At 40.5% G+C, this 23,275-nt stretch overlaps 1 protein-coding gene across 18 annotated transcripts in view; it reads left to right on the plus strand.

The window, feature by feature from the left end:
- The window catches only part of APBB2 (amyloid beta precursor protein binding family B member 2), a 365,411-nt gene that overhangs the window by 27,147 nt on the left and 314,989 nt on the right, over positions 1–23,275 (plus strand). Inside the window, exon 1 of one of the 18 annotated variants that reach the window (XM_082728830.1) lies at positions 22,990–23,004. The exons of the other annotated variants lie outside the window; for them this stretch is intronic. The gene's annotated coding sequence lies outside the window, so the exon portion shown is untranslated. Of the gene's footprint in view, positions 1–22,989; positions 23,005–23,275 lie in introns of those variants that run through there. 18 annotated transcript variants of the gene reach the window in all.

Consider the following 23,275-nt stretch of genomic DNA (forward strand, 5'->3'; position numbering starts at 1 on the left):
GTTAAGCTGCTGCCTTTGGCTCAGGTCATGATCTCAGGGTCCTGGGATCAAGTCCTGCATCGGGCTCCTTGCTCAGCAGGGAGCCTGCCTCTCTCTCTGCCTCTGCCTGCCTCTCTGCCTGCTTGTGTGCTTTCTCTCTCTCTCTTTCTGACAAATAAAAATCTTTAAAAAAAATAATTATTTTTATTATTATGGTCCATTAGCCCACATATAGTACATCATAAGTTTTTGATGTAGTGTTGAGCGATTCCTTTTTTTAAAATATATTTAAAAAAATATTTTATTTGTTCATTTGGCAGAGACACAGCGAGAGAGGGAACATAAGCAGGAGGAGTGGGAGAGGGAGAAGCAGGCTTCTTGCCAAGCAGGGAGCCTGACACAGGGCTCCTATCCCAGGTCCCTGGGACCATGTCCCGAGCCAAAGGCAGTCTCTTAACGACTGAGCCACCCAGGTGCCCCAGTGATGAGTGATTCTTTAGTAATAACATGGAAAGCAAAGGACCCTTAACCTCAATTATCTGAGAGCCTAGTTTGTGTCCTCGTGTCTTCACATCACCAGGAAACCAAATTCTCCCTGAAGCTCATCCCTGACCTGACCTTCTGTATTGCAGTAATTTGGATGTTAATACTTGAAATGATCTTAAATGAAAAGGCATGATACAAAATAGCACTGTCATTGATGGTTCCCTTGCATGTGCAGAAGCCATGAATTTTAGTGATAAAATTAGGTTCTTTGTTTCTATGCGCTTAAAATACTTGTTCATAGTTGCAGTAATTTCCGAAGGCATGTACAATGTAGCAGTCCTGCCAGGCCTGGGTTCTGGTGCTGTCTTTGCCACTTCCTAGTTGTATGTTCTTAAGTAAGCTTCTCTATCACGTTGAGCCTCAGTGTTCTCATCTGGATAATTGGAATAATAGTCCCCGATAGGGTTGCTCTGAAGACCCAGTGGGATCATGTCAGCACCAAGGCAGTTGTGGTTCTTTTAAATAATAGGATGCTCGTTTTGGTCAGCACTAATTTGTTTCCAAGCAAAGCGGAGAGCTGAATTTCAGCAATGATAATGTCTCATTAGGGTTGTGTACAGAATATTCCTTCTTTTGTGTGGTACAGTAGTTGGCGTCGTGGTAGGGGATGGTGCATGGCGCTTTGGAACCTCTCGGATTCTGCTTAGGGACAAACAGGGCACAGAGAACCGAAGGTCGCAGTTGCAGAGTGAGCGTGCGTACACAGCCCTGCAAAATTAGGGTGCATACCAGACGAGTGCATAACATACTAATTATTATCCTATCTTGGAAAAAGTCGGCTAGGATTGTAGCTTCAGGCACTTTGTAAGACCCAGCCTTTTAAGCTTGCAAAATAGTGATTACTATTTTTAGTTTAGTCTCCACCCTTTCAAGAAGTATAGGATACTCCTTGCTCCTCCTGGATGGTTTTATGTATTTTAATTAATGTTATCTTATTGCATTTGTGCCCCGAGGCTGCTTCCGTGAAAGATGTAATTTCAGAGGCTTGATGAAATTAGATAGGTCTGACTGGGGAGGCTCTGTTATTCATATTTATGGTCATAGAATATTCCAGGTCTATCTATGTGTGACATTCCTGCGCTGTAAACACACAGTGTTCGGAGTCCATCTGTCTTAGACTGGTTCAGACCCGTCAAGCAATGGTGTGGGCGTGGTTTTTGTTGGTTTTGGTGTTAACCATGGCTTTTCATTTTTCCCTTAAAAATCTCATCATGCAATCATACGTAAAAAAGATGAAAGCAATTGTACAAACCCAACACAAACACCTCTCCCCTCCAGCTTTATTATTTTACACGCAGACCTCCCATATTCCTGACTGAATTGGCGTGAGGGTTTGTGACCAGGTAGAAATCAGCTTTATTTGGATCTGAATGAGTAGCCAACTCTAGAGCATGGAAAATATATTTTAAAACAATTTGCCAGAGCTGAATGCAATTAGTCTTGCAATAAACTGGAAGACGAGTCTCTGAAAAAGCAATATTTTGAGTAAGGCTGGAAATAAGACACAGTCAATAAAGAGAAAAAGCTATAATAAACGACTTATTTTGGTAAAATGCAGGGAAGAGTCTTTTAGTGGGAGTTAATTACCATGTAAGATGTCACAAACTGTCACAACAGTAATTATACATTATACAATATCTTCCCACCTTAAAGAGTAGGGTCCTGAAACCCTCTTGGTGGTAGAACTTGAGGTTGCAAAATTTTGAATCCTGGGAGGAGGAAAAGAGTCAGGGGTATCAAGATAATAAGTGAATCTTAAGAACTTTGTACACATTTTTTTTTTTAAGATTTTATTTATTTCACAGAGAGAGACACAGCGAGAGAGGGAACGCAGGCAGGTCGAGTGGGAGAGGGAGATGCAGGCTTCCTGCTGAACAGGGAGCCCAGTGCAGGGCTCTATCCCAGGACCCTGGGATAACTAATTACATCTGCAGTGACCCTCTTTCCAAATACAGTAACATTCTGAGGTACTGGGGGACTAGGACTTCAATATATGAATTCTTAGGGGACACAATTCAGTCCAAACTGGTGGGAAGCCAATAGAAGGTTTTGAACAGATCAATAATATAATCTGATTTATGTTCTAGAAAGGATCAGTCTATTTTGTGGAGACTCGAATAGAGGGAGGGAGCAGCCGTTACAGTGATCTGGGCAGGAGATGGTGGCAGTGAGTGGTCAGATTCTAGTACAAGGTAGAGCTGATTTCCTGTTGGATTTGATGTGGAGCGAGCAGAGGCAAGGAGCAGCTGGAAGAATAGAGGTACTGTTAACTGAGATGGCCAAGGATTTGGGAAGAGTTTGGGGGTACCATTATTCATTTGACTTAGGCCTTAAGTTTGTGATGCCTGTTAGACGTTCACATAGAGATCTTGAGTAGGCAGCTGGGCATATGAGAGATTCTGGTTTCCGGAGTTCAGAGATGAGAAGGGACTGGCAAAGAAGATCTTTGCAAAGGAGCGTTAGTGAGACAGCAAGAGAACCCAAGATGAAGGAAGGGTTTCAGAAGGCATGAAATGAGTATCTGTCTTTCTTTCTTTTTTTTAAAGATTTTATTTATTTACTTGAGAGAGAGAGAGCACAAGCAGGAGGAGCCATAGGCAGTGGGAGAAGCGGGCCTCTTGGAAGCAGCCTCCCTGCTGAGCAAGGAGCCTGATGTGGGACTCCATCCCAGGACCCAGGGATCACGACCCGAGCTGAAGACGGACACTTAACCAACTGAGCCACCCAGGCATCCCGGTGAATGCGTTTCAAGATCGTGTAATTATCCAGTAGGATGAGTATTGGACTGACCATTGACATGGGCAGCATGGTGGTCATTGGTGACATTGATAAGAGTTTTGCTCGAAAGATAGGGATGAAAGCCTGGTTGGAGTCAACTCAACAGGAGGAAAGAGAAAGTGAGGGCTGTAAATACAGACAGCTGTTGATTTTATGGCTAGCGATGACTAGTTTGCTGAGGACTCCTGTTCCCTCCAAGAGATGCAGAGTAACTAGGATCCTAGAGATAGACAAACCTTTGGGAAACCTTTCTGATTGGTTTAGAATGGAAGTCGTTTTTCTTCCCCGACTCTCTCCCCTCTTCTCTTGCAGGGGTATTTAACTCTGCCCACTAATGATAACTTCTTGCCCAAGTATGTCATGGTAGCCCCTCTCCGACAAGTTTTATCTCCTTCCTCCCAACAGGGTGTATGGTAATAGTGAGTTCTTGAGGGGTGAGTAAGGCAGTGTTCGGATTATAAAGGATCAGTCATGAAGTCCTAAGGGACGAAATATTTGACCTAAAAGGAAGTGTATCCGGGCTTCACTTGCTTGAATAAAGAAAATGAAGGAATTATACATAATTAACTCTCAGGGTAATTTACATCCCAAAACAATTTTAGCCACATTTCAATTTCCCCCTTCCCATATCTTAAAATCAAGAGTTATGAGCGAAGTGTAATTAAGAGACTTGAGTTTCATCTCCTCGCATTTTCCTTCTGCCAGGGTAAGGGAGCAGAAGACCCAAAAGGGCTTCCTTTCACTCCACCCAAAGAGTGGAGTGAAACACAAGGGCTTCGAGTTGTATCCTCTCCTTACCACCCTCCCCCCCCAGGTGCTCAGAAACCATTTAGACAAGGCTGTCTGTGCCTGGAATTGCATGTGGGTGAAGGTGTGAGGTTCAACGATCAAGGAGACATATACAATTTCAGAACCACAGGAGTTAATAAACTTAGTTTTTACAAGGCTGTATTAGGTCCGGAATTTTTTTTTTTTAACATAAATGATAGAATGACATTTGATCCTAGATGCTCTTCCTGCTTTTTAGAGTGCACCTGTTTTTTTGACTCACAGAATTTGTCTGACCCAATGTGATTATTTCTGTGAGAGGAAGGGGACTTTTTCTTTCAAGGGTGTGTTGCCTTCCACCAAGTTCACGTAGGAAAAAAAAAGAAAGAAAAGAAAAGGAAGTAGAATTAAACTGTACAACGAGAAGAGCTTTAGATTTAATAAAAGGGAAGCTTTTCCTAGTGAGGCTCCTTGAGGCCGGTCCTGGCTTCCCTGTGGGATTTGTAAATCACTCCCTCCTAGATGATCCAGGTGTGGGAAAGGCAGAGTGATCAGGAGACCTTTCAGGGGGAGCAGGGAGACCCATTTATGTTGCAAGAAAACATCTGGGCAAATTTAATGCTAGTTTTAAAGACCATGAGCAAGCGAACGAACACAACCCCACCATCCTGTAGGTTTTCTTAGGCTCATGCAAGCATCACGGGACCACAAAGTTTGCAAGCTGAGTGTGGTGAGAGACAGATATGCTGCCTTATCCTGATGGAGGTTCTTCAGGGACCCAAACCTCTGCCCCTGGAGACAAATGACTTCTCAGATTTGTTGTTTTGTTCCTGCAGTTTCCTTCTTGTCTTATCTGAGGTTGACCTCTTAAATTCAGCATTGAAATTTAGATAGGAAAGAAAGGAGGATTAGTTGGGCATTGTTTCTATTAAATCTGGTAATGAGTTAGCTATTCCTGAATACTGTTTTGTATGCTTCCCTTTCCCCCCACCCCCAGGTTGCAAAATATTGTCATTTCCAAGATAAGGAAGAGTCCCAGGCTGCAGTTATCATTCCTTCTGAATCCATATGTAATCTAGCATTATTAACCCTTTGTATCTCCTCTTCATGCCCATATATGTCTGCTGGGGGGAGTTTTAAATAAAGCCAGCTGTGTTAAATATTCATAGAATCGATTTTCACTTGTTTAAAGCCTTTGGTGATTTATCTTCAGGGAGTGTTAATACGGCAATAATTCTGCATTACATTTCTTGCACCAGCATTTAATTGATACTATATTTCACAAGGATTATTGCAGGTTTATTGCCGTTGTATTTAGAGTTGTGGTTCTGTGCTAGTAATTCAGAGAAATAGGATCCTTGAATCTGTTGTTTCCATTTTAATTGTGTGTACTTTGGAGCTGACAAGCTTAAGAAGGGCTGTTAACTCTTTAACTGACCTGATGGATAGAGACCATTTCGGTGAAGTAGACCCCAGGCTACTTTGCTTAGGATGTCGTTGTATTAGTCTGTTTTTTTTTTTTTTTATGATAGTAGTAAACTTATATTTCGTTTTTCACTGATATCCTTTATATTATGTAATGGGTATTAGTGCTTGCTTTACTTCTCTATTAAGGTACCTGGGACATTTCAGCCTATGTCAATGGCAGCAGTTGTATTGCTTCTTAAAGCAGTTTGCTTTATGTTGTCATTTTCTTCTAGAAACTTCGGTAGTTTTTCAGAGCACTCGGACAACAGTGCTTTAATCGGGAATTGCATGAGGCTGCACAGTTCTCTTCAGATCCTAGCATCATATGACACTTATCAGGTGCTCGTTGTTGTATTCAAAGAACAAATTCGTGTAAGACGGAAAACTTTTTGTTTAGAGAATACACGGCGGTCCACGCCATAAAAATGGCTCAGTGTGGCAGAGTGGTGTGCTCCGAAGGAAAGAGGCTTTGCCTCTCCATCAAAGTCTTTCATAAATATTAGCTTAATGGATGAAAAACAGGAGAAGGGTAGGAGGGAGTTCTTGGTGGGTAGAAAGGAAGAGTGAAAACTACAAGAGCTGGAAGTGTGAGGCAAGGCCAAGGCTTGAGTGTGTTGTATCGGATTTAACACAGGCAGCTGAGTGTTCTGGAAGGAGCTCCAGAGTAGGAGTTCATACACTCTGGTTCTTTGACACTTACTAAGAATGAGACCTTGGGTGACTCTGAACTTCTGGGCCTTGGTTTTCTTATCAGTCCTGCCTTCCCCAAAGCCTTAGTCTGAGGCTTAGGTGAGAAAATTCAGAGGAGACTGTTTTGTGAGCTGTGAAGGGTCATTCATGTTAGTCATTCACTGTGGTAGATCTGACGTTTGCTTCCCATCTTCCATTGCTTGTAAAAGCCCAGTTCAGGGTCAGGTGTATATTTAGTTGTAGGTGGTTTTGGAGCCTTATGGATGATGAGGTTCCTTTATCCCTCAAACATTTCCTGAGCACCTGCAGCAGGCCATGGTCTGTGATAGGCAGTGGTGGGTAAAGCACAGGCCGTAATTCCTGCCCCCCTGGGCTCTTGATACCGATTATTAAAGGTACCATGGGGCACCTGGGTGGCTCAGTGGGTTGAGCCTCTGCCTTCGGTTCAGGTCATGATCCTGGAGTCCTGGAATCGAGATTCGCATCGGGCTCTCTGCTCGGCAGGGAGCCTGCTTTCCCCTCTCTCTTTGCCTATCTCTCTGCCTGCTTGTGATCTCTCTCTGTCAAATAAATAAATAAAATCTTTCAAAAAAAAAGAAAAAAGGTACTGTGAAGTACAGCATGCTAGAAGCTCACTCTGGCCTGGGCTGGGCATAGAGCATCATCTGGGCTTTGAGTTTATCTTGTACTGTGCGGAGTCTTTAAAAGTTCTTATGAGAGTCAATTATCATATGGTTTCACTTATTTGTGGAGCATAAAAAGTAACATGGAGAACATGGGGAGATGGAGAGGAGAAGGGAGTTGAGGCAAATTAGAAGGGGAGACAAACCATGAGAGACTATAGACTCTGAAAAACAATCTGAGGGTTTTGAAGGGGTGGGGGGAGGGGTGGGAAGTTGGGTGAGCCTGGTGGTGGGTGTTATGGAGGGCACTTGTTGCACAGAGCACTGGGTGTGGTGCATAAACAATGAATTCTGGCCCTGAAAAGAAATTAAAAAAATAAAAAATTAAAAAAAGGAAAATATTGAAAAGAAATGTAAAATTAGAAGGGATTAAATAACTATTACAAGTTGTAATAGATAAAAGAGTGCAGGTCTGCCCTAGTATATGAAAATTCAAAATGTTGAAATAGAATTGACAGGTCAGAAGATCTTTTGGTTTGTAAATAGTTAATAGCTGATAAGAGAGGCAAAGCACAATGGTGGGAAACTTAATTATGTTGGAAGACCTGATTTAAAACATGATTTAAAAAATGTTCACTTTGGGGGAGCCTGGGTGGCTCAGTGGGTTAAAGCCTCTGCCTTCGGCTCAGGTCATGGTCCCAGGGTCTTGGGATTGGGCCCTGCATCGGGCTCTCTGCTCAGTGGGGAGCCTGTTTCCCCTTCTCTCTCTCTACTTGCCTCTCTGCCTAGTTGTGATCTCTGTCAAATAAATAAATAAAATCTTTAGTAAATAAATAAATAAATAGGTTTCCTTAAAAAAAAAAAAAAAAAATTCTTACAAGGAGTGACCTATACCCAACATTGCTTTCAGAAGTTGAATGTAGTGGCTACATGTAGAATAGACTGAGGGGGCATTGGGGTCTGGGAGAACAGTTAAATGAAGCTACTGTCCTACGTATTCCATATCTCTCCTATGACATGTATATGTCATATCTATTCTTAGAATTGTTGTAGTGTTTTAAGTGTTTAATGTTGGTATTTTTATGTGGGGTTTTCTGGGGACTTGATGTTTGTATGGTTTTCATTTGGTACATTAGTGAACTTCTATTTTTAGTTAGACCTGAAGTCGACATAAAATATTAGCAAACACTTTGATGGGTTCTTCTGTGGGTCAGAGGCACTGTGCTTAGTCTTTATATATATTATCCCCTGTTTATGCTCAACAACCAGGTATCCATGCGTATTATCCTCATTTTACAGGTGAGGAAACTGAAACTTGTCCAAGGCTATACAGCTGGGTAGTGGGACTTGGACCCAGGCCATCTAGTTTCAAGTGTATGTTCTTAATCACTTCATTACCATCTTTTCACTTAAAAAAGAATTAATTTAGTGTTCTGTGAGAGAAGATAAAGATGCTAGTAAAGCAATCTCTAAATAACTATTGTGAATCCCTTCCTCTCAATAATTTCCTTCCTGTTTTTTAAAAATAATAAAAAAAAAAGGTTTATTTATTTATTTATTTGACAGAGAGAGAGAGAGAGAGAGGTGTCACAAGTAGGCAGAGAGGCAGGCCGAGAGAGAGGGGGAAGCAGGCTCTCCACTGAGCAGAAAGCCCGATGTGGGGCTTGATCCCAGGACCCTGAGATCATGACCCGAGCCAAAGGCAGAGGCTTAACCTGCTGAGCCACCCAGGCACCCCTAAAAATAAATTTTTGTTAATTATAAAATTAGGAAGAAAACCCATTAAAAAGCAAACATTTTTTAAAGTTTTTTTTTGTGGTTTTATGTCTTTTTGTCATGAAGTATTATAAAAGTGTAATAGTCTTTTCTTTTTCTTAGATTTTATTTATTTATTTGACAGAGAGAGGGACAGTGAGACAGGGAACACAAGCAGTGGGCATGAGAGAGGGAGAAGCAGGCTTCCTGCTGAGCAAGGAGCCCGATGCAGAGCTCGATCCCAGGACCCCGGGATCATGACCTGAACTGAAGACAGATGTTTAATGACTGAGTCACCCAGGTGCCCCCAAAGTGTAATAGTCTTTGATGTTGCTTTGTGCACTACATATATCCCCATTTTTACTTTGTTCATAGCCAGGGTAACTATTAGCCATGTCACTGAGTGTCCACATCTTCCAGTGATCTGACGTTTGCTTCCCATTTTACATTGCCTGGAAAAGCCCAGTTCAGTGTCAGGTGTGTATTTAGCTGTAGGGCAGTAGAATCATAGCATAGATAACACCCCTGGGGTGTATATAGCAGATCGAGTTCACAGAGGGGGACCCATAGGGCCTTGGAGCTAATTATGGACAGAGCCAGACCAGAGAGCAGGACTCAGAACATCAGCCCAGTGTTCCCTCAATAATCCTTGCATGTGAAGGGTAACAGAATATGCCACCCCAGTATATGACTGTAGGAGCTCAGGATGTGTCACCCCAAAGTGTGCTGCTTTGGTATATTGATTACTTCAAGCTGTAGGCAATTGAAAAACATTAAGTGCTAGGAGCAGCATTCTCTAAACTCCCCTTCTTTTTCTTTAGGCAGATGGGAACTGATTTGTCAGAGATATCCTCCCTGGAGTTTCATCAACCAGGAGAGAGTGACTGTTAGCATAGGAAAGGAGACTGGAAGTGACACCATGCTCAGACTTTGTTACAAAGTGTCATACCTGCCATCTGTTCTTTATCAGTACCCACTCTCTCTTTCCTAAAAATCATTTACTCTCCCCTGAGAGGCTCACATCCCCTCCCCCTTTCCCTAGTGTGATGGTAATTAAGCCTGAATTCTAAGCCACCTCTTTGAGTTACTCATTTTCCCCTGGGTATTTTCCATGTTAAATTAGGTTACAGGTTAATAAACTTTGTTTGTTTTTCTTTTGTTAGTTTGTCTTTTATTACAACGGTCTCAACTAAGAACTTAGAAGGCTAGAGGGATAATTATTTTCCTCTCCTACATGTGTTTCTCTGCCTTTTTTTTTTTTTTTGGCATTTGTTTCTATTCTGTTTCATTTGTATACTATAATTGACAGTGAAAATTTGTATTAATTAAACTAAGCCCTAATGCTGTGAAGTCAGAGTAGGACATACTCTGGCTGTTAGTTCAGAATGAGTTCATGTTCAGATAATTTCATTTTGAATATTAAAAAAATCTTTAAAAATTGCCCTGGAATGTTATTTTTTGTCAACCTAGAATGCTTTATTAAACGAGCTTTCCAATGTTAATTTCTCTCATCACACTATTCTACCTTTCATTTGTGTTGTTTTTCCTCATACTATATTAAAACTAATCCTGAACTATGGGTCAGTGTGGATAAGCTACAAAAATTCTGAATTCAGAATCAAACTAAACCTTTGGATTTAGTTTGGTTTATGGCTCAGAATCACTGATATCTTTTGCAATGATAGTGAGAGAAAATCTTTTGCAATATCTCCTAAAGGAGTTCTTATATACTGTTTTTAATTCTGCTTTGTTTCTTGACTTTTGGGCTCTGCCAGGGAGAAATGACTCTTTCTGCCTCACATAATCCTGTTTGTCCCCTAAAAGCTCTGGTTTAATTTTGTTAATACTGTTAACTGCTAAAAAGTACATGCTTTGTGGGAATTGGGTGTGGATATAATCTTACTAAGTAAGACACATATGCTTTGCAGTTTCACAAATTGTTTCATTTTATTTGGTTGGAATCTCTTTCTGTATTCCTTATCATTTTTGTGATTGGTGTTATCACCCAGCAGTTATGTCTCGGTAATAGAGCCTGAGACCGGAATCTCTTGGATATTTTGTACAGAATTTTGTGTTTATAAAATAAGCTCTCTTATCTGGGATTATGACCAGCAGCTAGTCAGTTAAAGTGGAGAAATGTGAAAAAATATTAAATACCTATCTTAAACATCTTATTTTAAACTCAGACACATAAATGTACATCCATTTGCTCATTTCTGATGGAAACCTGATAGGTGGTTTCCATGATTTTTTGCACATAGAACTGTACCCGTGATACATGGTCTACTTGGTTTTCTGTTTGGGTTGCTTTAAATCATTACAAAAACTTTAAGATACTTGTGAACCTTCTGAGTGCAAAATCCCTCTTTTGCCTCCTAGTCCTTTGCCTCTCACCTAAATAATGGCCATTTTAGTATTTCACTTTTATTGAATTATTCCACATTATTCAGATGTCCAACTGCATTTTCATAGAAACATTCATTTTTCTGAACTCACATTTTATATGTTTACATAAAGTTTACTATGATTTATATATAACTTAATGATAAGAACTACTGGTATAAATAGGTTAAAAATGAACACATCTGATCCTAGGGAAGGGTATGGCATGATTGATAGGTGTAGATCACTGCTTCTCAACTCATGTGTGTTGAAGGTATAGAACTTTTTAGTCTGCTGTAGACTTGTACTTTTATTCATGAAAAAAATAAATATGAAAGACATAGAAAATACAAGCCTTATTTTTTTAATGTTTTAGAAACAACAGAACTAAAATTGCCTGTCAGTAAATATAATCAGAACAACATGATGTAGGGAAAAATTATAAAATCTGTATGTTCTTCAGAGGTGTGTGTATAGACAGTTCACATAGAGTCACTATTACTCTTGTTAATTTGTTATTCTAGTCATAACTAAAGTTATGAGTGAATGGTTCTTCCCCATATTAAATACTTCTGTCTATGCTTTGAAAAAATTCCATATATCTATATATATCTCTCAATTTTTTAAATTAAGTTTAATTATAGTATAGTTAGCATATTAGTTTCAGGTGTACAGTATAATGACTCAGGAATTCTATACATTTCTTAGTGTTTATCATGATAATGCCCATCACCCTTTTCACCCATCCCCTCATTCACCTCCCCTCTGGAAACCATCAGTTTGTTCTCTGTAGTTAAGAGTCTGCTTCTTGGTTTGTCTTTCTTTCTCTTTGCTTGTTTGTTTTGTTTCTTTAATTCCACATGTGAGTGGAATCATAGAGTATTTGTCTTTCTCCAGCTGACTAATTTCACAAAGCATTTTATTCTCTGGCTCTCTCCATGTTGTTGCAAATGGCAAGCCTTCATTTTTTTTTTTTTTTTTTTTTTTTTATGGATAAGTCATATTCCACTGTGTGTGTCTGTGTGTGTGTGTGTATCACATCTTCTTTATCCATTCATCTATTCATGGATACTTGGTCTGCTTCTGTAATTTGGCTATTATAAATAATGCTGCTATAAACATAGCAATGCATGTTATCCCTTCAAACTAGTTGAGGAGCTTCCATACTGTTTTTCACAGTGGCTGTACCAGTTTGCATTCCTACTAACAGTGCAAGAGGGTTCTTTTTTTTCTCCACATTCTTGCCAAAACTTGTTGTTTCTTGTGTTTTTGATTTTAGCCATTCTGAGTGGTGTGAAGTGATACTATAGTTTTGATTTGCATTTTCCTGATGAAGAATGATGTTGACCATCTTTTTGTATGTCTGGTGGCCTCCTGTGTATCTTTAGAGAAATGTCTGTTAATATCTAATGCCCATTTTTAAAAAATTGGATTATTTATTTTTGAGGGGTATTGAGTTGTATCCATTTGCAAGTATCTTCTCCCATTCAGTAGGTTGCTTTTTAGTTTTATTGATTGTTTCCCTCACTGTGCAGAAGCTTTTTATTTTGCTGAAGTCCCAGTAGTGTGTTTTTTTTTTTTAAAGATTTTGTTTATTTATTTGACAGAGAGAAATCACAAGTAGACGGAGAGGCAGACAGAGAGAGAGAGAGGGAAGCAGGCTCCCTGCTGAGCAGAGAGCCCGACTCAGGACTCGATCCCAGGACCCTGAGATCATGACCTGAGCCGAAGGCAGCAGCTTAACCCACTGAGCCACCCAGGCGCCCCCAAGTAGTGTGTTTTTGCTTTTATTTACCTTGCCTCAGGAGACATATCTAGGAAAATGTTGCTATGGCAGTATTTAAGGTTTTTTTTTTTTTAATGTCACAAGTACCTTTTGCTTATTAATCTATTTAGGTTAGGTTAGTGACAGCTTATCTCAGAGCTAATATGTAAATATATATCTAAGTTATTTATGGTTTTGTTTTAATAACACTCATGGTGGAGGAACTAGTCTTACAAAGAGATGTTGACGAAAATGAAAAAAAGACATCTTAAAACAATTCAGCAAGCTCAAGATCTTCATTTTCTACTTTTCTTCAAAATGCAGTGAGTGTTGCTGCTGTGTCAAAATTCATCTTCAATCCCTCCTTGGTAGCCAATTCCAACACTTTTTCCTTTAAATTTATGGCCATTTGAATGATCTTTTGGCCGAAAGAAATGATTTCCGGATTTCTGGATTTTGATACTCATACTTGTTAAAAAAAATTACAAAATTAAGGTTACAAGATAACCTTAAACTATTCTGTGGTTCTCCTGTGTTAATTAGTAGGCAGGTGATACCAACTCACCTTGTAAGGTCAACAACATGGGAACCCGTCAGTGAGACAGGTTACCTATTCATGTATTTAGATGTTGCAGTCATGTCTAATGGCTACGCCTATTTCTAACTGCTCGTTCTCCATTTCCTGAGCGGCTGGTAACTAACAGCTTGTAGACTGGCATCCCTCTCTGGACCACCCTTTGAGAAGTCCTGTGGTCAAGTAGCGTCCCCAACTAGTCTTGTGCTCAAACATGAGTCATTTATTCTCTACAGAGGGAGTGCGGTGTGCTGGTTAATTTGGCAGCGTGTTTAAGCAGATCAGTTGAGAGATCCTCTTTTGCATAAACACTTTTTTCCTCCCTAGGGAGAAGGTTCATAGCTTTCATGAGATTCAAAGTATCAGAGACATGTGTCCATATTTGTATGTATTATGTTATCTGTTTATTCCATGATTGTGAGGGTAGGAATCATGCTTTCATCTGAAGGAGTTCAGGAGATGCTCCCCCAAACTATGTTGCTTTATTATATTGATTATAATATAATTGATTCTATTATATTGATTTTTATTGATTATTTTAAACTGTAGACGCTTGAAGAAACAGCAAATGCAATGAGGTGCTTTGTCTGAACTCCTCTTATCTCCCTAAAAACAGATCCTCTGAAAGGAACCCTGTTGTCATAAATGCCCTCCCTGGGAATTTCATCAACCAGGAAAAATGGACTCTTATCAAACACCATACCCAGACAGACTTTATAACAAACTATCATATCTCCCATCTGTTCTTCCGAGGGCCCATTTGTCTTTCCTAAAAACCATTTACTCTCCCCTGAGAGGTTACACGGCCCCCTCCATTTTCTGTATTAAGGTGGTTTATAAGCTCTCAAATCTCACTCCTTTTTTGGATATTCATTTCCCCCCCTGTGTCCAATTACATGTATTACATGTCCCTCTGCATGTAATGCTAAAAATTAATAAGTTTGTATATTTCTCCTCCTGTTCATCTGCCTATTGCTAGTTTATTTCATAGACTCAGCTCTCTGATCTAGGAGGATAGAAGGAAAGTCTTTCCTCCCCTACATGTCCAGCTTTGAATTACTCACAGGGCTTTGCACGTAACTACTAGGTATTGCTTTATATAACACGTATTTCTGGAATGTAGCCATTTTAGTGGTCTAGAGCCAAGTTCTCTAAAGTGTTTTTTTCTAAGGAGACAACACACTCTTAAATTCTCATTTCTTCTCTGTTCCATAGGAATCCGCCTAGTTATCCCTTAAGAAATCTCAGTATTTTGTTTCTGTTTCTTTTTCTTGAATATATTGCCTGGGCACAGCAGGCATTAGTTTCTGTTACAGTGAAACATAACCTGAAAGAAGAATCAATGTGGGGGCACGCCTGGGTGGCTCAGTTGGTTAGGCGGCTGCCTTCTGCTCAGGTCATGATCCCGGCGTCCTGGGATCGAGTCCCACATCGGGCTCCCTGCTCAGCAGGGAGCCTTCTTCTTCCTCTGCCTCTGCCTGCCACTCTGTCTGCCTGTGTTCACTCTGTCTGACAAATAAATAAATAAAATCTTTAAAAAAAAATCAATGTGGGTTTTTTAAAATTTTATTTTTTAAAGATTTTATTTATTTATTTGACAGAGAGAGAGAGATCACAAGTAGGCAGAGCAGCAGGTAGGGGGAAGGAGGCTGCCTGCTGAGCAGAGATCCTGATGTGGGGCTCAATCCCAGGGCCCTGAGATCATGACCTGAGCCGAAGGCAGAGGCTTAACCCACTGAGCCACCCAGGTGCCCCAGTAAATTGCGGTTTAAATGGCTTCAAATCCCCTTATGAACAAGGACTACCTGGGATAGCTGTGATTTATCCTGCCTTTATTAGGTTATTGTTGAGATAGAAGCATTTTTTTGTCATTTCTGGAGCAAATGAAATTTTAGCCATAGCTGAAACTCATTTTCAAGAAAGTTACTACTAGAGTCTTTGGTATTTGAAAAGGGAGCAGTTGTCCTTGGGGTGGTAACAACCAGGATTTTGAAAGAGCAGGTGACAGTGAAGGCTGCAGGGGGAAGTGAACATGTACTGATGAGTATAGATTTATCTCAGAGTTTAAAAGTAGTGTGCTAATTTTAGAAATATTTACTTTCTTGATGGTATACCTTGTAATTAGAAGCTTTCAGTATCCTAAAAATGAGCTGATGTGGCAAAGTATTATTGAAAAAAATGACAACTTGGCATCTTTTGCTAAACTCCACTCCCCCAGTGAGGTGAAAGAAAAGCAGTGGTAATTTCAAGCATATTTAGAGTGATCTCATTTTGATGATGACGTTAGTGGCTCACGCTTATTGAGTGCTTGTGGTATCCGTTCATTGGACATGTTTTATTTCATTTAATCCTCCATAGGCTTGAGTGGGATCATCCCTCCACTTTAGACCCCCAGTGTCTAAAGTGCAAAGTACTGTACCAGGCATTGGGATGTTTTGCAAACCAGCCTTCATGCCTGGGCTCTTGGATGTTTCCGGTCTAATGGGGGAGACGAAGAGCCTTACAAATACAAAGAAATGGTGGTGGGTTCTAGGAAGAGAAATTATGGAGTGCTATGGGAATGTAAAACAGGGTGCTCATCTAGTCCCCAGGCAGAGAAGGTGTTCCCGGATAAGTGATGTTTAAGCAGAAACCTGAACAAATATTGATGGGCGTACGTTTGCTAAGCTGGTGTGTATGTTGTTTGGGGGGCAGGGGAAGGTGGGAGGGCAGTCCAGACAAAGAGTACAGTTTGCACCAAGTCTTTGGAGTGATGATCAAGGCCGACCCAGGGACAGTAGTGTGTCAGGGAGAGAGGGACACTGCTCAGACGCTGGACCAGTAGGCAGAGGCCAGAACACCGGGCCACCATGAGGATTTGGATCTTTATTTTATATGCAGTAGCAAACTATTTAAGGGCTTTAGGTTGGGGAAAGACATGGATAGATAACATGTTTTATAAGAATCATTCCGGGTCACTTGTGATCGCTGCTCCTCATGGAGCCTTATAATGACGTTGCTCAACTCCTTCCATTAAACCTTTGCGAGCTGCGCATGAGTTTGGCTCTTGACCTTTGGCTATATTGCCCTCCACGATCCTGTTTGCTTTGCAGGATTCAAAGTTTGCTGTTGACACCTTTCCCTGCTTTACAAGGTGACTGTACCTAGAGAACATTCCTTTCGATGGAGCTGCCTGTTAAGTTTGCAAGAACCTGTGGAACACTAACAGTCTGGGTGTTACAGGCTTGCAGGACTGCTCTTGGGCAAGGCCTGTTGGGCAAATAGCTCTTTACCACCATAGTCCTGGGTCTGACTCTCAACTTTGATAATTGGAGAAATCAGTTCTCTTCTCAGTGCACCCGTGATTGGATGATTGGGCATGGGGGGTGTGGTTTGGGTTCTTGCCAGTCCAAATCTTGGTAGCTCAAATCACAAGAGGTTCAGGTAATGTAAAATACATGATGGTCAATGTCAGAGTGAAGGCTGGAGCTGGGGCTAGACATGAGTGCTGGAGGGAAACCTGTGTGAGAGGCCAGATGAGAAGGTGAAGTAACAAGTTGGTTAGATCTCCAGGAGAGCTGAGTCAGTAGAGGGGGACTAGACACTAGTCTACCGACATCAATAGACGTTGTACAGGATTCTTGCTGTTTGGGTTTCCTTTTTGTCTGTCTATATTAAAATTTTTACTGATTTTAACCTTTTATTTTGAAATCATTTCAGGTTTTCAATAAAGCGGCAAAAGGAGTGCAAAGAATTTCCTTACATTCTTCTCCCAGATTTTCTAAATGCTATTATCTTACGTAATCACTGTACATTGACCAAAATGGGAAGCAAATACTGATTTAATACTATTATCTGGAGACCTTTGTTCAAATTTTGCCAGTGAACATCCCATTCATGTTCTTTTCTGGTTTAGGAGTCAATCCAGGATTACATGTTATGTTGAGTTGTCATAACCTGTTAATCTTCATGATAAAACTAACGGTTATTTTATCAGCAAAAATGGGTTTATTTGGGAATACCAGAGATTGCACTCAGGGACAAGGGAGCACTGGCAAAACCAGAGGCAAATCCAGAGAACAAAGAAGAGAAACGCTTTTTTATAGAGGAAAAGAGGGGGTTGGGAAGGACTGTTATAAACAGAAAGTCCATTGGAGTAAACTGGGAGCTGGATGTATGGTGGCTTCTTATTGGCTGGGTTGTTGCCAGGGGAGAAGAATCTTTCTTCCTTCTGTTGGGATAATAAAGTACTAGCTAAGGTGTATTGAATGGTAAGGTATGTCTCTTCTTGATGGGTCCGCCATTGACAACCAATGTGGGGGCTGAAAGAGCTCCCCCCTGCTGGTCTCCCCCCAACTCCCTTTTATTTATTTATTTTTTATTATTTATTTTTAAAAGATTTATTTATTCATTTTGGTGGGGTGGTGGAGAGTGAGCCAGTGGGGAGAGGATGAGAGGGAGAGAATCTTCAATACTCCCTGCTGCCCATGGAGCCCCATGTGAGGCTCGATCCCACGACTCATGAGATCATGACTTGAGCTGAAACCAAGAGTCCTGTGCTTAACTGACTGAGCCGCCCAGGCTCCCCACCCAACTCTGTTTTAGATGAAACTTCCTTTTATTAATTTTCACACTCACTGATATGCCTTTCATAACTTTGTCACTGCTGAAGAGTATTCGCTGGTTATTTTGTAAAATGTCCCTCGGTTATTTTGTAAACTGTCCCTTGATTATTTTGTAAAATGTCCCTGGGTTTGGGAGGTGGTTTTTCTCAGGGCTGAATAACGATTATGCATTTTTGCTCGGAGTATCATGGAAGTGGTGTTGTATGCTTCTGGGCAGTCTTCTCTGTTTTTAATCATAAGGCGATTTACTTGTCCTTCCAAATGGATATGATGCAGTTAACTAGGCTCAGGTTTCTTAAACTTGAGATGACGTTGACCTCTGAGACCATGTGTGGGGCACCACAGCTTGAGAAACACTGGAGTTAAATGCTGTCATTTTAAGTGATCAGTGTGCTTTGTAAATGCAAGCATAGGAACGAGATTACTTGGCTGTGAGAAGGTTGGCATCTGGAAGGCCTACGATATGCTTATATTGTGTATTAATTTAAAAATTCATCATTAAAATAGAAAAAGAAAATAGCAAGTTTCTGAATCTCAGACTCCTGGGAAAATGTCCCTGGACCTCACAGTTAGGGAAATTTGGCTATGGCTTTACCCTTCCTAACTGCTTCACACAGTACAGATTGTACCATCTAGTTAAGGGGTTTGGGCATTTCCTGGCCTTGAACTGCTATCTTGGCCACCCCCACCCCGCAACACACACACCACTACCTATTTATACACCTGTTATACATGGTCTTAAGCTCAGAGTAACTTTACCTTATTTCTGATTAACAAAACAGTAATAAAACTAACCCAACATTTTTCTTAAAATTTATTCTTTATTCTTTCTTGATTTCTCCAATTTATGGTTTTTCATCTTTCCTTTAAAAAAAAAATCAAACTTACAGTACTATTTCCCGTTTTTCCCCCCTCTCTATTCATTTTTGGCTTTTCATCCTGGTAAAATACTATAAAAATAAATCAGCTAAATTTCAGCATAAATACAGTGAAAGCCAGCAGTTGAAATGATTGCAGTTTGCAAAATGTTAGATAGAGGCATGTTAAAAGAAAGATTCCAGTGTTTCGCCGGCTGTGGTTTTGAAGTAACTCGTGTTTCTTTCCCACCTCTAAATTGTCATTTTTCCAATTCTCCTTTTGGAAGCTTCAGTATGCAAAGCTTTGACAATAGTTCAGGAACATGAAATCGCTACCCACTGTGTGTGACATTTGCTTGAAGATAATTCATGTGGCTCAAAATTGGCAGTCGGTGAAATGAGTGAAACAGTGACATGTTTGCACGGGTTCATTGTTTGAGGGAAGGAAATTCATCAAGGTGGCTGTTTACTTGCAGGGATGAGAAGAGTCTTCATCTGATTATACATCTTTGAATGGATATTTTCTTCTTTGGTTTCATGTAGGGTTTTATGTAATGATTAGAATTCTCAATACCTTTTTTTTTTTTTTTTTTTTTTTTAAAGATTTTATTTATTTATCAGAGAGAGAGGGGGGCAGAGAGAGCGAGCACAGGCAGACAGAATGACAGGCAGAGGCAGAGGGAGAAGCAGGCTCCCCGTTGAGCAAGGAGCCCGATGCGGGACTCGATCCCAGGATGCTGGGATCATAACCCGAGCAGAAGGCAGCTGCTCAACCAACTGAGCCACCCAGGCGTCCCCTCAATACCTTTGTCTGCCCTGTATCTTACTTCCATCTTTGTTCTTTTTCTCACTTTACTTTGGGCTAATAGTTAGTTTCCAGTATCAGGTAGAATGGTTTTGATTGTAAATGGTAGAAAATTCAACCCAACAGGTTTAAGCAACAAAGGATATCTATTGACTCACGTTACTGAAAAGTGGAGGTTAAACATCAGTTTTAGGTATGGTCTGATCAGGGCTGTGGTCCACTTCTCCTCAGACCACATAGTGCTTCTCAAGCTATTTGAAAAAAGGAACTTAAAAAAAGTTTCTAAACCAATATAGACCAATACTTTAATAAAACACAAATGAATTACTAGAAAAATGAAAACATAGAAGACATGTAAAAACCCTAGATTTTAATTATTAAATTCAAAATATATAAATTTATTCTTATTTCTAGAAGTGTTTCTAAACAGGCATATTCTCAGTTTCTGTCCTGACCTTTTTATAGACCATTTCAGGCTATTGAGAAGCTCTGATTTGGTACTGGCCTCTTCTGTCCCCTTTTTTTTGTGGTTCGCCTCAGGGTGACAAAATGGCTGCCAGTAGCTTCCAGAATGATGTGTATCTTTGTTCACATCTAGGGAAAGAGTTTTCTCAACTGTTGCTCAGAAGTCTTGTGCCTTATACTATTTGAACCAACTCCAAACACTTTGCTGTGATCAGGGGAGTGCCATAAAACAAAATATTGTTTATATTTTTTGTTTGTTCTTGAGCCACTAAACATTAGAAGGACTGTAGGAACATAGGGATGGGGGGGCGGTCTCATTTAACCAAATGTCTGCCCCTACAGTCCTGGGGAGGTACTGCAATACTGGCTGCTTTATGTTAATAAAAACATGAGTAATCACCACTTGTATTGTGATTTACATTTTTCATCTAATCTGTGGCAGAGAAAAAAAATAGATATTTGGTCTTTGCCTTGGGTTACTGGCACAGAGCTCCTAAAAACCGTCGGAATCTCCCGAGTGATGAATGTCTTTTGTATGTTTATGAGCTGACTTCCGGATAGTGGGTGACAGCTCTGTTAGATAGTTTCAGGCTGGGGGTTCGTCACCAGAATGACCCAGTCGTGGTTAGAGGGTTGGGACATTCAGCCCCACCCTGGATTCTAGGACAGAGGTAAGGACCTGGAGACTGAGTTCAGTCCCCATTGGCCAATGATCTAATTAGTCTTGCTTCCTAAAAACCCCTAAAGGCCTGTGTCTAGAGAGCTTCTGGGTTGGCGAATGCATCAAGGTGTTGGACAGGTGACGTGTCTGGAGATAGCATGGGAGCTCTGCCTGGCCCTGGGCAGCTCTTCCGTTTGGCTGGTCCTGAATTTTATACTTTATGATAAACCATGAGACATAAATAAAGTGTTTTCCGGACTTCTGTGAGCTGTTCTGGTAAACCTGAGGGGTGGAAGTTGCGGGAACCCCCATATGTATAGCCAAGTCAGACAAGGAGGTAACCTGGGGACCCGGTGCTTGTAACTGGCATCTCAAATGAGTACGGTCTTGTAGGACTGAGCTCTTAAACCGGTGGAGTCTGATGCTACCTCTGGGTTGTTCACGTCAAATTCAGATTGAATGAAGGACATCCAGCTAGTGTTGGAGGACTGGAGGAGAGTTGGTTCTCATGGCATTCCTGAGGGAATGACCCTAGTGTACAAGTGAGAAAACAGATAAGCGACTTACACATTGAATGGCTAATAGTCGCACAGTTAGAGTTCCTTGGATTTGAAATCTCAGACTTCCTTCCTCTGCACGGGTATGTTGCAGACTTATCAAACGATCAAATAAAATATTAAACAATTGATATTTTTGTGGAGGGAAGCATTAGAGGTTCAAGGGAGACAGCTTATGGCTCAGATGGTGAAACTTTCTGCAGAAAGGGAAAATACACCCACGTAAAATCCTTTGTAAAATAAGACTTAAGAATGAAAATGAAGTCTGTTAACCCTGGTATGTACTTAAACACCCAGATGTCAGCTAGTCCTCTAAAAAAAATTGTCATGTCTTTAGGGATCACTTAGGAATATTTCTATGTGAAAAGAATCAACTTCTAAGTCATAGCTTCCTGCTGGTTCTAAAAACATCTAGGATTTATTCTTTGTAAGGCTTATGTTCATTCTAGTGTAATACAGGATTTGGAATCCAGAGGATAAAATAGTTGTTTCAGTTCTTTAAAGGTTAACATTTAAGGAGAGGTTGATATTGTTCCCAGGTTTTTGGTTTTTATTGTTTTGTCTTTTTAAAGGGATTTATCATCAAAGAAAGTATCTATTAAGAACTTAATTGGGTTTATGCTATCTGGTACAGAAACTATTGTATCCTCTTAATTAGATAAAAGGAAACTATGTCTTGAGATCTTCTCTCAAACACAGGAGCCTTCCCTTGTGCCCTGTGTCACTGTGTTAGCAATTTTGAGCTTTAGACTACTGATTATAATTTGTGTGCACGTCCAATATGGTTGTGAATCAGAGATTGAATTTGCGACTTAAACGCTTGCTTACATTTTATCCCTAAATAAATATAAAACCCTTTAGGACTTATCTTTTCTTTACCATGAATTTTCTTCCTCCTGCAAGCCTTGTTGCCGAAACATTACAGAATGTTTTATATTTGATGTGGCTTTTAGTCCCTGGCTATGAAAGTATGTTACTTGACGTACTGGAGAAATAGTATTTTTTCTTCAATAAAATCCTTTCCTTTCTCTCAAAGCTGCAGATCAGCTTTTCTTATTTTCTGCTCTTTCTGCCTTCAGTCCCCCCGTGTTCAGTTGACAGACCACGCTATTCTTTTCTCTTTGGTCATCACCATTAGCCCTGTTCGGGGCCCCGCTAACTGGATTATTGAAATCCAGACTGAATTCCCCACCTTTAATACATTCTCAGTGCTGTTGCTAGTGTTCTGTAATGCAGGTGGAATGCTCCTTTGCTATTCAAACATACTTGATGATTCTCGGACCCCCAGCATATATCCAGGATCTTTTATTACCAAACTCTTTTCCCATGAGATGTTTTCCCCGCCAGCACTGCTGTGAATTTAAAATATGTCAGAGACATTCCCACCTTGCTAATGTTGCCCGAACTATCTCTATGTCCTGTTGCCCTTTGCTTTGTATGGGCCCAAATCAGAATTTTTTAAAGTCTAGGTTAGGTCCCACCTCATCCTTGAAATTCTTTTGGAGCCTTCTCAGGTAGTTCTCAGCTGACGTTTATCACTCTTGTTGGATTGTGTGTCTTCCCCGAGATAAGGATCATGGCTTATTCTCCTTGGTATGCCATCAGCCTTGCCCTATTGACATTCCAAAGGTAGTTGTTGGATTGAATCAACAATTAAGTGGAATTTATTCTTTTAAAACAGAAGGAAGGAGGGAGGAAAAGCGAGGGACAGAGAGGGAGCACACATGGGTGAGTCCAAGCATATTTCCCTTTATGGCCGGTACAGGGCAGAGCACTGTGGGGAGATCAAAAGAAAACTCTGCAAAATCCAGACTGTGGGAGACCCTAGAGGGCAATTGGCCTGGTTTCTTCAGTGACTACATTGTTAGGAAACAGATAGAGATGGGTAGAGGACCTCGTTGCATCACTCAGTTGCAATGTGTAGACTTTATATGGATTCTGATTCGAACAGACTGGAAAGGATACAGGATAACTCGGGAAATGTGAGCACTGATTGATT

This window comes from Mustela nivalis (assembly GCF_964662115.1).
Source record: "Mustela nivalis genome assembly, chromosome: 4".
NCBI lineage: Eukaryota > Metazoa > Chordata > Mammalia > Carnivora > Mustelidae > Mustela > Mustela nivalis.